General features: G+C 43.5%; 1 pseudogene; it reads left to right on the forward strand.

The window, feature by feature from the left end:
• Positions 1-16,220, forward strand: part of LOC139538247 (titin-like) — a 190,420-nt pseudogene that overhangs the window by 129,899 nt on the left and 44,301 nt on the right.

The following is a 16,220-nucleotide window of genomic DNA, read 5'->3' on the forward strand; positions in this document are numbered from 1 at the left end:
AGATTCTCCATTGAAAGTGATTCTTATTACAGGACTAAACTTAATCTGTGTCCAGGAAACCGCCCATATATGTATTGATTTGTAGACAACATAATTGCCATCATCAAACACATTATAACAATTAACCTACATCTTCTTCTCCATCTTTTCACAGTGGCTCCAATCGTTGAAGTTGAGGCCAAGCTGATCGAAGGGATCATTGTGAAATGTGGAAGCACAATCAGACTCCCTGCTATCATGAGAGGCATCCCTGCGCCTACTGCCAAATGGTCCATTGACGGAGCAGAAATTGTACCCGAAGGCTCAGTTAAGATTGAGAGTGACAACTATTCAACAGTTCTCAGCATCAATGAGTGTATGAGAACCAACAGTGGAACCTATATTCTCACAGTTTCCAACCCTGCAGGAACCAAGACTCTGGCTTTGAATGTGACCGTTCTTGATGTGCCCGCTGCTCCCATTGGACCAATCAATGTCCTTGAGGTTACTCCTGAGTACATGCTTATTGACTGGCGTTCTCCAAAGGATGATGGTGGAAGCCCTGTAACAGGTTACATTGTTGAGAAGAGAGAGGCTAAGAAGGAAACCTGGGGAGGTGTGAGCTCTGGTAGCACAGCTACAAAGCTTAAGATCTCTCGTTTGCAGAGCGGTGTTGAATATGTTGTGCGTATCCGTGCAGAGAACAAAATGGGTATCGGCGCTCCTCTTGAAAGTGCACCAACTGTCGCCCAACACACGTTTGAACCCCCTGCCCATCCTGGCAAACCAAACACATGGGACATTGCAGAAGATGCTCTCACTGTTGGGTGGACCATGCCATTGTTTGATGGAGGCAGTCAAATCACTGGATATATAGTTGAGCGTAAACACAAAGGCGGTAAATGGATCCGTGTCAACACGACACCCTGTAAGGATCTCAGAATCAGAGTACTTGGTCTCTTTGAGGGAAATGAGTATGAGTTTAGAGTTTTCGCTGAAAACATTGCTGGTTTCAGTGGACCTTCTGCCATATCAGACCCAGCAAAACCCTGTCGTCAAATTAAAGCTCCTGGACCTCCAGTTAACCCCAGAATCAAGGACTACAGTAAGGAAAATGCAGACCTAGTCTGGATTAAGCCCAACAAAGATGGAGGCAGTCCAATCATGGGCTACATTATTGAAATTCAGAAAGTTGGCGGAGAATGGGAGATCATCAACAAGGATGGTCACATTAAGCAGTGTGCTTACAGAGTTAAAGGCCTTGAAGAACACTCAGAGTACAGGTTCCGCATTAGTGCTGTAAATATGATTGGAGTTGGAGAGCCTAGAGAATGCCTTGGATCGGTGGTTGCCAAAGACATCATGATACCTCCAGAGATCGAGATGGATGCCACAAGCCGTGAGTGTTTGACTGTCCGAGTTGGACATAACATCAACATCATCGGTTACGTGAAAGCCAGACCCGATCCAGAGATTATCTGGAAAAAGGGTGAAGACGTTTTGGAAACCGCCAAGCACACAACACTAACTCAGAACTTGCCTGTTGTTCAACTGAGAATAAAAGAGGCAACCAGAGCAGACCATGGAAAGTATGTTTTGAAGGCTAACAACTACAGTGGTGAAGCTGAAGCTACAATAACTGTGAATGTGTTGGATAGACCTGGACACTGTCAGAATCTGAAGGCCACCTATGTGACCAAAGACTCTTGTATGGTGTCCTGGGAGAACCCTGTAGATAACGGAGGCTCTGAGATTACAAACTACATTGTTGAGTGCCGTGAACCCAGTGTGAGGCTTTGGTCAATGATCTCATCTGACTGCACTAACCGCATGGTTAAAGCCAAACTCATGGAGGGCCACGAGTATCTCTTCCGTGTTTGTGCTGCGAACAAATGCGGCCCTGGGCCTACAGTTGAGACAAAACAACCAACCCTTGCCATCGATCCCATTAACACGCCTGGTGAGCCAGAGAACTTCCACGTAACCGACGTGGGTAAGAACTTTGTCTTCTTGAAATGGAGGAGGCCAGACTATGATGGTGGAAGCCCCAACATTGGTTACGCTTTGGAGAGCAAAGAAGCAGGAGCGGCAGAATGGGTGCCATTACACGAGGATCTGATTACAAGTACATTCTTCATGGCTGACAAGTGTGTGGAAAAACAAACCTATCAGTTCAGAGTGCAGACATGCAATGAAGGTGGAGAAAGTGACTGGGTGAAGACTGGTGATGTACTTGTTAAAGAGGAGATCCAGAAACCAGTGCTTGATATAAAGTTAGCTGGAGCCCTTGTGGTTAAAGCTAGAGAGTCTATCAGAATTGAGGCTGGACTCAGAGGAAAGCCTCAACCAGAGGTGAATTGGGTGAAGGACAGGGCCACAGGAGATAACCCCAGAGTTAGTATTGAAACGGGCACAGATTACTCAAAATTCCTTTTGACCAAATCCAAACGTACTGACACCGGAAAATATGTTGTTACTGCCACAAACTCTGCTGGAACCTTCACTGGATACGCAGTTGTTCATGTCTTGGATGTCCCAGGGCCTGTGAGAGACGTGAAGGTGTCTGGAATCGGAGTAGACAAATGTAGAGTTGCATGGGATCTCCCAGAAGATGAAGGTGGATGTGAAGTTGATAGCTATATCATTGAGAAATGTGAGACAAGAAGAATGGTCTGGTCCACATACTCTGCTTCACTTGTCACCAACTATTGCAATGTTACCCGACTAGTAGAAGGAAATGAGTACATCTTCCGCATCAGAGCAGAAAACAAGATGGGGACAGGTCCCGCAGTGGAGAGCAAACCTGTCACAGCTAGGACTCAGTTCAACAGACCTGGACCACCAGAATCACCAGAGATCACCAAGATCGGCAAGGAGGAAATGACAGTCGTATGGGCCCCACCAGAGAATGATGGTGGAAAGTCTATCACTGGTTATATCCTGGAAAGGAAAGAAAAGCGTGCTGTCAAATGGGTGCCATGCACAAAGAGTACCATCTCTGAGAGACGCATGAAAGTCAGCAACTTAATTCCCAACCACGAGTATCAGTTCCGTGTCAAGGCCGAAAATGAAGTTGGACTGGGAGAGCCAAGCAAACCATGCAGACCAGTAGCAGCCAAAGATCCAATTGGTACAGCATTTATGCATTTTTGAGACATTGTTATTATTATTATTATTATTGGTTATGGATTTTCCCTGTTGGCTGTACTAACATGCAGACGTTTTGTTTTCCTTGATTCCAGAGACTCCTGGTCCTCCAGGCAGTTTCAAGGTGATTGACAGCACCAAGACATCCATTACTCTTGGGTGGGCCAAGCCTATCTATGATGGAGGTGCTCCTATCATTGGATACATGGTTGAAATGAGAGACAAACCTGAACCTAAACCTGAAGTGGTTGAAGCTGAAGCTGTTCCTGAAGATAAACCTGCAGATGAAGCTAAGCCTGAAGGTGAAGCTAAGCCTGAAGCAGCAGCAGGAGAAGGTGAGGAAAAATATGAAGAGGACGCTGAGGATGAAGCTGCTGCAGTTGCAGCTAAAGCTAAAGCTGAAGCTAAACGTAAGGAGAAAGAAGAGGGCTGGAAGAAGTGCAACACCGGTGCTGGTGTGCTGGTGCACACAGAATTCACCATTCCAAACTTGAATGAGAAGCAGATGTATGAATTCAGAGTCTCTGCACAGAACCAGGTCGGCTGGGGTCGTCCTGCTACACTCAAAGAGGCTGTCAACCCCAAGGAGGTCCTCGGTAAATAAATTCTTCTTGATATAGGCCTAGACGAAAACAAATCCAGTTGTTATAGAACTGTAGCTTATAGCTAATATTTTATAATGATTTCTTTATGTCTGATGTATGTTCTCCCCCTTCTCTCACCCACTAACAGAGGCACCAGAGATTGACTTGGATGCCAGTCTAAGGAAGGGCTTCACTGTTAGAGCAGGCTGCCCCATCAGGCTCTTCGCTACTATCAGAGGAAGACCATCGCCCAAAGTCACCTGGAAGAAGCTCGGTGTTGATAATGTGGCCAGGAGAGGGCATGTAGATCAGATTGATACTATGTCCTTCCTTGTGATTCCTGAGAGCACTCGGGACGACTCCGGCAAATACTCTCTCACACTTTCCAACTCCGCTGGGGAGAAAGCTATATTTGTTCGTGTTAAAGTATTGGGTAAGTCACTGAGGTCTATCCTTTCACTTTTTATGTCAGTCTGTGGAATGACAGAGAACTATTCACTGTGAAAGACTTTAAACAAGAAAAAATGTATGTATATTTAATTCTTTACAATGTCAAATTAATGTTATTAGTTTGATTACAGTATAATTGTTTGTACTGTTTGATTACAGTATAATTGTTTGTACTGTTATATGGACTGTATCCAATATTGATGTTACATTTGTTGAACAGATACTCCTGGACCTGTTGGAGGATTTGAGGTCTGTGATGTGACAAGCACCGGTTGTCAGCTGTCTTGGCTCCCTCCAGATAATGATGGTGGCTGTCAAATCCAGAACTACATCGTTGAGAAACGTGAACTCGACAAGAAGACTTGGTCAAATTGTATCAACGACTTGAAGAAAACAAGCTTCAAAGTCACCGGCCTCACACCTGGCTGTGACTACTACTTCAGAGTTATGGCAGTCAATAAATATGGCATTGGTGTTCCTAAAGACTCTCCAAAAGCCTACCTGACAACTGATCCTATAAGTAAGTGCACTGTTACAGTATGTCTAATATTATAATTAAATAGTGGGTAGTGTAAGTGGATTTTATTGTTTTGTGTTTTGATTCACATAAATCTCACATTTCTTTAAACAGGTGAACCTGATCCACCCAAGAAGATGGATGTCTTGGAAGTGACAAAGAACAGTGCCACTCTGGGATGGCTGAAACCTTTGAGGGATGGTGGAGCTAAGATCAATGGCTACATGGTTGATTACAAAGAGGATGGCGAACCTGAAGACAAATGGACACCATATTCCGTTGTTAAAGACTTAACCATTGTAGTCGTTGGACTTAAAGAGGGCACAAAGTACAAGTTCAGGGTTGCAGCAAGAAACGTGGCTGGAACCAGTCTGGCAAGAGAAGCTGAGGGAGTATTTGAAGTCAAGGAGCAGCTGAGTAAGTCGCAAATATATATTTTTTAATCCCAGAATTACCTTGTCTGGATTTAGTTTGGTATTCAAAAAAGTCCTCATTTTAAGAACATATTTTCCTCTCTTTTTTAGTGGCACCAAAGATCATCATGCCTGATATTGTCACAGTAAGGGCAGGAGAGAAAATGAGAGTTGATGCTATTGTGGCTGGAAAACCTACACCATTCTGCAAATGGAGGCAAGGAGCCGATGATCTGTTGACATCTGATCGTCTCATGGTGCAAAAGTCTCCAAACTGCATTTCACTCATCATGAAAGACGTCTCGAGAAAGGACAGTGGTTACTACAGTCTTTCTGCTGCGAACAGCACCGCCAAAATAAGCCAGATCCTTAGAGTCATAGTACAGGGTAAGTTTTATTGAGGAAACTCTAAATAGTTGACTAATACACTGCCAGAATGCATAGCCTAAATGGATGCTGTTGGTACATGTCTTCATCGCACAGATAAACCAGGGCCTCCTGACGCTCCCCTGGAGATCGTTGAGCTTGATATTGATGCCTGCACACTCCAGTGGAACCAACCCAGTGAGGATGGTGGAAGCAACATCACTAACTACGTCATTGAGAAGTGTGATGTGAGCAGAGGAGACTGGGTCATAGCTTCTGGCTCATGCACCACAACCAGCTACAGAGTTGGCAAGCTTACCCCTGGAATGGAGTATGGCTTCCGTGTCCGAGCTGAGAACAGATTTGGCATCTCGGAGCCAATCTATTCAGAGAAAAGTATCGCTAGATATCCCTTCGGTGAGTTAAACAAGACAAAGTATAAGCATGGTCTCCCCCACCACCCCAAAAAAGCCTATTGTACAATGAATTATGATTTTCTAAGTAATCTAGGCCTCGATTCAATCAGAGCCGCTTTATCCAACATCCGCATAGTGGTTGTTTTGACGGTGTCCAAAGTGGAACTGTGTTATAGCTGTCAATTTCACAAGTCGCTCCTGGTATTATACCCAAAGTGGACATCGCCATTGGCTGCATGGAGTCAAACCCATGCAGCCTGGTTTACAAGTTCAAACACTGGAATGTGAGATGTAATCTACACCTCGTTGATAGAAAACCTAATTATGGAACCTATGCAGTTCCACCTCCCCCATCGCAAGAACATTCGTTATGCGGGTGTCTACTGTCGCCGGTTAACGTTGATCTGATTAAATCTAGGCAATATTCTTATGTACATTATGTACAATAAATTTGTTTTACAAAATGTTTGTTAATCTTGCAAACTAACTCCATATTCTAATTCCAGATGTCCCAGACGAGCCCAGAAATCTGTGTATCACGAAAGTTAAGAGTGAAGCAGTGTCTCTGTCCTACGAGACCCCATCAACTGACGGTGGCAGTCCTCTTACCGGATACTGCATTGAGCGTAAAGAGAGGAACAGCCTTCTCTGGGTAAGAGCAAATGAGTCTGTTGTCCGCGGACTTGAATACAACTGCACAGGCTTAATGGAAGGTCTGGAATATGCATTCAGGGTGTCTGCCCTCAACAAGGCCGGCCAGGGTAAACCAAGCAAACAGACTGACTGGGTCACAGCAAGAACACCCATCGGTAAGTTATGAGCATGTGATGTGCTGCTTACCGTGTCCCTCACTGGCTTTGAAATCTGCAATCTGTCAATTAAAACTGTTGTCATTTTCTTATTCTAGATCCACCTGGTAAACCTGAGGTAATGGATGTGACAAAGAGCACTGTTTCACTTGTTTGGACTCGCCCCCAAAATGATGGAGGTAGCAAGCTCATTGGGTACTATGTGGAGTACATGAAGATTGGTCAAGAAGTAGAGAAATGGGTTCGCTGCAATGCCAACTGCCAGAACGTCAAAACAGAAGACTATGTTGTAACTGGCCTGGAGGAGGGAGCCCAGTATCACTTCAGAGTTTTCGCCAAGTCAGCAATCAACATCAGCTTGCCTTCTCAGATCTCAGATGCCATTCCAGTGTTTGCAGAGAATGGTAAGGCACTGCTCCTTCAGAACATTGACAAAACATTTTTTTTTTTATCCATCTAATGACTAAATGCTATTTTTTAAATCCCAAAATGATTCAAAATAAATGTGGATGCATGGTCAACACAGACCTTTTACTTGATGTGATGTTCTCTTGTTTCTCCAGTTCCCCCCAGGGTCGAGCTGGGAGTGGACATGAAGAATATGATCATAGTGAAGGCTGAAGAAAATGTCTCCTTTGATGCAGTAGTGTTTGGAAAACCACTGCCCAAGGTTACATGGAAGAGAGATGGTGTTCCATTGAAACTGGTTGATGGGATGAAGATGACACAGAAGAGACACACACACATTCTGGAATTGTTCTCTGTTGCAAGGAAGGAGTCTGGAGAGTACACTATTCTAGCTGAAAATCCCAATGGCACTAAATATGCCAATATTAAGCTCAAGGTTCTAGGTATGTGAAATTATAATAACAGTTAAACTAAATGTGTCTTTATTATTGTGCACAAATTCCAAACTGATGTTGTAGCTTCATGCTAATACATTTTATTTTTGTATTTGTATATACTCAAACTCTTTATAACGGCTTGAGATATTTTAGTGTAATGTATATGAATGTGTTTGTGATGGTCTGCAAGAGAATACAGAATAAAATATGAATATACTCAGAATCAACTGTTGATGTGTAATATAATCTATGTGTTCTCTTTAGACAAACCAGGCCCACCAGCCGGAGTGAAAGTCACCAAGGTGTTTGCGGACCGTATTAAAATGAGGTGGGAGCCACCTGTTGCAGATGGAGGCTCTGAAATCATCAACTACATCATTGACAAACGTGAAACCAGCAGAGCGAACTGGGCTCTGGTCACCTCCAATATCCATGGTCAACTGACTGATTACACAGTAGATAAACTGATGCAGGACCATGAATACCAGTTCAGGGTCAGTGCTGAGAACCAGTATGGTATTGGGGACCCCATCCTCACCGACCCTGTGATGGTCAAGAATCCATATGGTAATATTTCAAACATGTTTGAATATACATTTGTATATTTATATACAGTGGGGAGAACAAGTATTTGATACACTGCCGATTTTGCAGGTTTTCCTACTTACAAAGCATATAGAGGTCTGTAATTTTTATCATAGGTACACTTCAACTGTGAGAGACGGAATCTAAAACAAAAATCCAGAAAATCACATTGTATGATTTTTAAGTAATTAATTAGCATTTTATTGCATGACATAAGTATTTGATACATCAGAAAAGCAGAACTTAATATTTGGTACAGAAACCTTTGTTTGCAATTACAGAGATCATACGTTTCCTGTAGTTCTTGACCAGGTTTGTACACACTGCAGCAGGGATTTTGGCCCACTCCTCCTCCATACAGACCTTCTCCAGATCCTTCAGGTTTCGGGGCTGTCGCTGGGCAATACGGACTTTCAGCTCCCTCCAAAGATTTTCTATTGGGTTCAGGTCTGGAGACTGGCTAGGCCACTCCGGGACCTTGAGATGCTTCTTACGGAGCCACTCTTTAGTTGCCCTGGCTGTGTGTTTCGGGTCGTTGTCATGCTGGAAGACCCAGCCATGACCCATCTTCAATGCTCTTACTTAGGGAAGGAGGTTGTTGGCCAAGATCTCACGATACATGGCCCCATCCATCCTCCCCTCAATACGGTGCAGTCGTCCTGTCCCCTTTGCAGAAAAGCATCCCCAAAGAATGATGTTTCCACCTCCATGCTTCACGGTTGGGATGGTGTTCTTGGGGTTGTACTCATCCTTCTTCTTCCTCCAAACACGGCGAGTGGAGTTTAGACCAAAAAACTCAATTTTTGTCTCATCAGACCACATGACCTTCTCCCATTCCTCCTCTGGATAATCCAGATGGTCATTGGCAAACTTCAGACGGTCCTGGACATGCGCTGGCTTGAGCAGAGGGACCTTGCGTGCACTGCAGGATTTTAATCCATGACGGCGTAGTGTGTTACTATTGGTTTTCTTTGAGACTGTGGTCCCAGCTCTCTTCAGGTCATTGACCAGGTCCTGCCGTGTAGTTCTGGGCTGATCCCTCACCTTCCTCATGATCATTGATGCCCCACGAGGTGAGATCTTGCATGGAGCCCCAGACCGAGGGTGATTGACCGTCATCTTGAACTTCTTCCATTTTCTAATAATTGCGCCAACAGTTGTTGCCTTCTCACCAAGCTGCTTGCCTATTGTCCTGTAGCCCATCCCAGCCTTGTGCAGGTCTACAATTTGATCCCTGATGTCCTTACACAGCTCTCTGGTCTTGGCCATTGTGGAGAGGTTGGAGTCTGTTTGATTGAGTGTGTGGACAGGTGTCTTTTATACAGGTAACGAGTTCAAACAGGTGCAGTTAATACAGGTAATGAGTGGAGAACAGGAGGGCTTCTTAAAGAAAAACGAACAGGTCTGTGAGAGCCGGAATTCTTACTGGTTGGTAGGTGATCAAATACTTATGTCATGCAATAAAATGCAAATTAATTACTTAAAAATCATACAATGTGATTTTCTGGATTTTTGTTTTAGATTCCGTCTCTCACAGTTGAAGTGTACCTATGATAAAAATTACAGACCTCTACATGCTTTGTAAGTAGGAAAACCTGCAAAATCGGCAGTGTATCAAATACTTGTTCTCCCCACTGTATATATACAGTAGTATTTGATCACCTACCAACCAGTAAGAATTCCGGCTCTCACAGACCTGTTAGTTTTTCTTTAAGAAGCACTCCTGTTCTCCACTCATTACCTGTATTAACTGCACCTGTTTGAACTCGTTACCTGTATAAAAGACACCTGTCCACACACAATCAAACAGATTCCAACCTCTCCACAATGGCCAAGACCAGAGAGCTGTGTAAGGACATCAGGGATAAAATTGTAGACCTGCACAAGGCTGGGATGGGCTACAGGACAATAGGCAAGCAGCTTGGTGAGAAGGAAACAACTGTTGGCGCAATTATTAGAAAATGGAAGAAGTTCAAGATGACGGTCAATCACCCTCGGTCTGGGGCTCCATGCAAGATTTCACCTCGTGGGGCATCAATGATCATGAGGAAGGTGAGGGATCAGCCCAGAACTACACGGCAGGACCTGGTCAATGACCTGAAGAGAGCTGGGACCACAGTCTCAAAGAAAACCATTAGTAACACACTACGCCGTCATGGATTAAAATCCTGCAGCGGACGCAAGGTCCCCCTGCTTAAGCCAGTGCATGTCCAGGCCTGTCTGAAGTTTGCCAATGACCATCTGGATGATCCAGAGGAGGAATGGGAGAAGGTCATGTGGTCTGATGAGACAAAAATAGAGCTTTTTGGTCTAACTCCACTCGCCGTGTTTGGAGGAAGAAGAAGTATGAGTACAACCCCAAGAACACCATCCCAACCGTGAAGCATGGAGGTGGAAACATCATTCTTTGGGGATGCTTTTCTGCAAAGGGGACAGGACGACTGCACCGTATTGAGGGGAGGATGGATGGGGCCATGTATCGCAAGATCTTGGCCAACAACCTCCTTCCCTCAGTAAGAGCATTGAAGATGGGTCGTGGCTGGGTCTTCCAGCATGACAACGACACGAAGCACACAGCCATGGCAACTAAGGAGTGGCTCCGTAAGAAGCATCTCAAGGTCCTGGAGTGGCCTAGCCAGTCTCCAGACCTGAACCCAATAGAAAATCTTTGGAGGGAGCTGAAAGTCCGTATTGCCCAGCGACAGCCCCGAAACCTGAAGGATCTGGAGAAGATCTGTAGGGAGGAGTGGGCCAAAATCCCTGCTGCAGTGTGTGCAAACCTAGTCAAGAACTACAGGAAACGTATGATCTCTGTAATTGCAAACAAAGGTTTCTGTACCAAATATTAAGTTCTGCTTTTCTGATGTATCAAATACTTATGTCATGCAATAAAATGCAAATTAATTACTTAAAAATCATACAATGTGATTTTCTGGATTTTTGTTTTAGATTCCGTCTCTCATAGTTGAAGTGTACCTATGATAAAAATTACAGACCTCTACATGCTTTGTAAGTAGGAAAACCTGCAAAATCGGCAGTGTATCAAATACTTGTTCTCCCCACTGTATATATATATATATATATAATATTTTAGTTTAATTGAGTTGGAAACAGTGGAACTTCTTCTGCTTGTGCAATGTTTAAATGTTTTCTCATTCTTCTCCTTCTCTCTATTTCTCGCTCTCATTTGCAGATGTTCCTGGTCCTAGTGAGCCACCAGTTATTACCAACATTACAGCCAATTCTATGACTGTCAGCTGGAAAGCGCCTGCTGATGATGGTAAAGCTACCATTCTGGGTTACATGGTTGAGAAACGTGAAGCGTCAGAGCTCAACTGGGCTAAAGTCAACCGTAAACCAGTGATTGACAGGAGCATAAAAGCCACCCAGCTCTCAGAGGGATCTGAGTATGAGTTCAGAGTGATTGCCATGAACAAAGCTGGATTTGGCAAACCAAGTGATGCATCCAATGCTGCCCTTGCCGTGGATCCTGTGTGTAAGTTTTACTACAACATTTGCTCACTTAAATCATTAAGGATTACATGTCCCAACACTTCTCGCTGACATTATCTTATGTTCTTCCATCTTCAGATCCACCTGCACCACCTGCTTTCCCTAAAGTCGTCGACTCAACACACAGCACCATTAGCTTGTCTTGGACCAAGCCTGCTTACGATGGTGGTTGTGAAATCTTTGGCTACCTTGTCGAGTGCAAGAGAGCTGATGCAGCAGACTGGACGAAGTGCAATGTGCCCAAAAATCTGCAAGAAACCAAGTTCCTGGTTACTGGTCTCATTGATAAAACAGAATATGTGTTCCGTGTCTTTGCTGTGAACAAGATCGGATACAGCGAGCCAAGTGAAGTTCCTGGGAAACACGAGGCCAAAGACATCCTGAGTACGTCAACATTATCATAAAACTCTCAAGTCTGTGCAGAACTAATCTAAGTAGCCCACACAATTGGAAATAAGCATGTAATGCACTACTATCTATTCAACTAAAATACATCCATGTCTTGTCTAACTCTCTACTATTTTCTATTTTAACTTGTAGTTGCCGCTGATGCTGAGCTGGATGCTGACCTTCGCAAGGCACTGGTCCTGAGAGCTGGAGTCACAATGAGACTCTATGTGCCACTGATAGGACGTCCCCCACCCAAGGTGGTGTGGACCAAGGTCAATGCCAACCTCAAAGAACGAGCAGGAATCATGATCAAAACGACCGAATGGGATACCCTTATGTACATTGAGGATATCAACAGATATGATGCTGGCAAATACGTTTTGTCTCTTGAAAACGAGAGCGGAAAGAAGTCTTACACTATCGTCGTCAAGGTCCTAGGTAGGCTATGATTCTTGTCTTGAGATAATATTATTTTGAGAAACAGAATTTGGTTTTACCTACTACATAATGCCATAAAATAATATAATGTATAATTTTTTCTATAGATACTCCTGGTCCACCACTGAATCTAATTGTGAAGGAAACATCTCTGAACCATGCATCCATCGGCTGGGATCCTCCTCTGATTGATGGAGGAAGCCCAGTGAAGAGTTACATTGTTGAGAAGCGTCTTGCAGAGAGAAAGGCATGGTCCTGTGTCATAGCCGAATGCCCCAAATCTACTTTCAGGATTCCTAACTTGGAAGCTGGACAGGCCTACTGTTTCAGAGTCTTGGCTGAAAATAACTATGGTATAGGAGAAGGTTGTGAGACTGCCGGAGTTGTAAGAGCTTCAGGTATGGTTTATTGGATGTGATCATTTGGTTTTTTTAACTATTAGATGTTAAATGTCATTTGTTAGTTCGATTTTTAATAATCAAATGACCTTGTTATCTGATTTCAGAACTACCTGGAGCAGTTATAGATTTTAAGGCACTGTCGATCACTAAAGATTCCATTCATATTGGCTGGAAAAAGCCAATCAGTGATGGTGGAAGTCACATCAGTGCTTATCTTCTGGAGCTTCAGGAAGGTGAAGAGAAGTATACGGAGCTAGTGAAAGGAAAGGTCATGTCACATATGATGGTTGAACTTAAAGAAGGAAAGGAGTACTCTTACAGGGTGAAAGCAATAAATGAGTCTGGAGATGGACCACCTTCGGAGCTCACTGTGATCGCTAAAGATCAAATCGGTAAGTCCAGAAGTCCAGTGTTAATTAGCTAGGCTATTAAACCACTCATAAAATACACCGGAGACAAAATGCATGGCCATTTTAGATAGGTATATCTATTTGTAATCTTTTTTTTCAACTGTTCCTAATATTTCTAGCATAAATGTGTTCTATTTTAGCATTACATTACTGCACTTATAATTTTATCTGGTTCATAGATTAATAAGCATTGTGTTCCTAACTTGCAGTTGCACCTGATTGTGACTTGAGTGGCATCCCAGATCTGTGTTATGTTGCCAAGGAGGGAAGCACAGTCCGTATCAACGTACCTATTGTTGGCAAACCAGCTCCTTCAGCCATCTGGAAGAAGGGACATGTTTCTCTGGGAGACAGTGGAAGAATGTCAGTTGAATCTACACCTACTTTGACAACTTTGCTCATCCGTGATTGCCAGAGAGGTGATGCGGAAAATTACACAATCCTGCTAAGAAACACTGCAGGAGTCAAAGAAGCAAAGATGCAGATAAAGGTGGTTGGAAAACCAGGAATTCCAACAGGACCATTCAAATTTGATGAAATCACTGCCGATGGAATCACTCTGGATTGGGGTCCACCAAAGGATGATGGTGGCACTGAAATATCCAACTACATTCTGGAGAAGCGGCAATCAACGGCCAACAAGTGGGCTACTGTGGCATCTGCGATCCAGAAGAATACTATGAGAGTTACCAGGCTCCATGATGGTACTGAATACATCTTCAGAGTGTTCGCAGAAAATAAATATGGAGTTGGAGAATGCCTCAAATCTGACCCAGTGGTGGCTCAGCATCCATTCAGTGAGTTCTTGTCATACATTGAAAATATAAAATAAAATGTTTGAAAGAAAGAAAGAGTTATTAGGACTGAGGATTGATTGATATATGTATTATATGGCAATAATTTCACTAAACTGAAAACATTCTTGTTTCACCAGATGTGCCTGATGCACCTGCACCACCAGAGATTGTGAGCATTCGCCATGAGTCGGCCATTTTAAATTGGACTGAACCTAAAGAAAATGGAGGCTCACCAATCACTGGTAATTATGCAAACAGTATTTTTAGTAATCCATAGAATTTCCATGGACTGTAAGGAAAATGGACATGGACAATGAACTATTCCTGATATTACTGTTGAAAGCATTTGCTGAATGGTAAATAATAATGTATTGTTGTTATTATTATTATTATCTTTGCAGGCTATCATGTCGAATACAAAGAAAGGAACAGCTTGATGTGGAAGAGAGCCACTAAGACCCCTATTAGGGTAAAGGACTGCAGAGTGACTGGACTGATTGAAGGCCTGGAGTATGAATTCAGAGTCATGGCAATGAATGCGGCCGGTTTAGGAAGGCCAAGCAGGGCAACAGAACCAGTCATCGCCCTTGATCCAATTGGTAAGTTTTGTTTCATTGTCTTTCTCTTTCTGTCCTATTGATATCATATCCTTCAACATGTTCTCTTATCTTGCTAATCTTGCTAACTTACTGGATTTTTTGTTCCTCCACAGATCCTCCTGGTAAGCCTGATGTCATCAATGTAACCAGAAGCACTGTAACACTTATGTGGACTGCACCCAAGTACGATGGTGGACACAAACTGACTGGCTACCTGGTTGAGAAACTGGAATTGCCAGGAAAGACGTGGATGAAAGCAAATCATATCAATGTCCAAGGCCTTGCGTTTACTGTGCAAGACCTGACAGAAGGCAGCAGCATGGAATTCAGAATCAGAGCAAAGAATGCAGCTGGCGCAATCAGTGTTCCTTCAGAGCAAACGGATACCCTTATCTGCAAAGATGAGTATGGTATGTTATTTGTTTTTTACTACTTCAAGACAAAGCCAATAAAATACATACTAAACTAGGACATGGAAAGTAGCCTAATTTATCTTCCTCATTTGTTCACAGAACCACCAAGCATCTCTATCGATCCAGACATGAAGGAAGGTGTCTCTGTCAGAGCTGGGGACACCATTGTGGTATCTGCTTCCAAGATCCTTGGCAAACCTCCACCTACAGCTGTGTGGTCCAAGGCAGGAAGAGAATTCAAGACCTCAGATATTGTCCAAATCACAAGCACTCCAACTACTTCAACGTTGTCTATTAAATATGCCAGCAGGAAGAACACTGGAGAGTACACAATTACAGCCAGCAATCCTTTCGGTATCAGAGAAGAACATGTTAAGGTCAAGGTTCTTGATGTCCCTGGACCTCCAGGCCCCATTGAAGCTAGCAGTGTGTCAGCTGAGAAGTGCACATTGACATGGTTGCCACCAGAAGAGGATGGTGGCTGCGCAATCAAATCCTACACACTGGAGAAGAGAGAAACAAGCCGTCTTCTCTGGACCAAACTTGCTGAAAATATCTTTGATTGCAGATTTGTTGCAAACAAGCTTATCAAGGGCAATGAGTACATCTTCCGTGTGTCTGCAGTGAACCAGTATGGCACTGGTGATGGGACACAATCCGGCCCAGTCAAAATGGTTGACAGCTTTGGTAAGCTGCATGAATATTCAGAATATTCTATTGACGGTACTGTAATTATTTCCACATCATTGTTAATGTATTTTGCTCTTCCTTTTCTCCAGGCCCACCAGGCCCACCCGGAGTCCCAGAGATTGACAATGTCAGCAGGAACGCTGTCACCATTTTCTGGAAGAGGCCAATTAAAGATGGCGGAAGTGATATTAGAGGTTATCAGGTTGAGAGGAAAGAGAGAAGAGGAATGAGATGGGTGAGAGCATCGAAGAAAACGGTCTCTGACTTACGTTACAAAGTACAAGGACTGACGGAAGGTGTTCAATATGAATTCAGAGTAACTGCAGAGAACAAAGCTGGCTTTGGGGAACCAAGTGAGCCATCTGCCCATGTGATGACAAAGGATATTGTATGTAAGTAAACACAAAGGGTCATTTTCAAAACAAATTATTTATTCCAGGCCGTCATTGTAAATTAGA

This window comes from Salvelinus alpinus, chromosome 14 (assembly GCF_045679555.1).
Source record: "Salvelinus alpinus chromosome 14, SLU_Salpinus.1, whole genome shotgun sequence".
Taxonomy (NCBI): Eukaryota; Metazoa; Chordata; class Actinopteri; order Salmoniformes; family Salmonidae; genus Salvelinus; species Salvelinus alpinus.